Below are 1,403 nucleotides of genomic sequence, written 5' to 3'. Positions count from 1 at the left end.
ACATTTCCTCCTCCAGAGGGGTTCCCTCGGGAACCCCGGGGCCCTCTTGGGGGGAAGCTGCGTCTGTCTCCTCCACGGCCTCCCATGCGACCCATGGGTCCCCCGGGACCTCCTGGGCCCCCTGGACCTCCACGGAGCGGTGGCGGCATCCCTCTGCCCTCACGGGGCGGCATACCACCCCGCATGCTGTTCATTGGAGGCTTCTTCCGAGCAAGAGAGACTTTAAGTTTGCTCCCTTGAAAATCTTTCCCATCAAACCACTCCACAGCAGCCTTGGCAGTTGGCGGGTCTTCATAGGACACTGTGGCATCGCCTTTGGGCTCTCCTGTTTCCTTGTCCAGGTAGATGTGGATCATGGGTTGCCCAGTTCTTTTGTTCATCTTAACAACCCCACACTGCTTAAAGGAGTCTGCCAGATCATCTAGAGTCACATTGTCATTTAATCCTTGCACATAAATTGCACTGTTGTCAGAGTCTTCATCCGGATCTACAGGTGGGCCTAAATCAAGATCTGGTCCTTCGTCCATGGGTCCACCAGGCTTATTGAAGCCACCTCGCTCTCCAGCGCTGCCCATTCCACCGCGTCCTCCTCCCCGCCCACCTCTGCTCATGCCTCCACGATCAACTCCCCCTCTTCCCCTGCCCCGGTTATCAGGGCCACTCATGCTCCGGTTCTCTCCTGGTCCGGAAAATCCTCCAGACTCCTGCCCACAAACACCCATGCTACTGGGGTGGTCCTGTCGGAATGAACTCTGCTGCCCGTAGCTGCTGCTCTGCTGGCTATATTGACTAGGAGCCTGGCTGTAGGATCCAGTTTGGGGGGGATAACTAGTGGGAGGTTGCTGCCCATAGCTGCTTTGTTGACCATAGCTACTCTGCTGTCCATAGCTGCTCGGTTGCCCATAGGTGTTCTGCTGAGAGTAACTGCTCTGATCATAACTAGTCGGCTGTGTAGAGGAATAGCTGAAAGGAAAAAAAGAAAAAAAGCTTTTTAGAAAGAAAAGGTTATTTCTTCAAATACTCTGAATAAGAGACATTTGCAGCATGTGACACATTCTTAAAAATGCAACTGAACTTAAATAAGCAAATATTTTTGTATTCAGAACAATAAAGCTTTAAATGGGTGGGAAGAGGATAATTATTACGACCCATCTGCACAACCCTTAGAGAGTCTTTTATTTTTATTATTACTATTATTTTTGGAGGCTGGCCAGCAGGGGGATCCAAACCTTTGACCTTTGTGTTAGAAGGTAGTGCTCTAACCAACTGAGCTAACCAGCAGCACCACCCCCACCAGTCTCCTTTTATACCTTCCCACCCCTATTAAAAACATCAGTTTTGGGGCCAGCCCGGTGGTGCACTGCTATAGTGCGCCGCTTGGGAAGCGCGGTGGCGCTCCCGCC

At 51.7% G+C, this 1,403-nt stretch overlaps 1 pseudogene; it reads right to left on the bottom strand.

Annotated features, from left to right (window-relative positions):
* Nucleotides 1–2: 2 nt before the first annotated feature.
* LOC103599542 overlaps nt 3–1,403 on the bottom strand; it is a 10,027-nt pseudogene continuing 8,626 nt past the window's right edge.

Source organism: Galeopterus variegatus, unplaced genomic scaffold (genome assembly GCF_000696425.1).
Source record: "Galeopterus variegatus unplaced genomic scaffold, G_variegatus-3.0.2 Scaffold2998, whole genome shotgun sequence".
Classification (NCBI taxonomy): Eukaryota; Metazoa; Chordata; class Mammalia; order Dermoptera; family Cynocephalidae; genus Galeopterus; species Galeopterus variegatus.
Note: the sequence above shows the minus strand (reverse complement) of the source record. Positions and strands in the feature narration are given on the sequence as shown.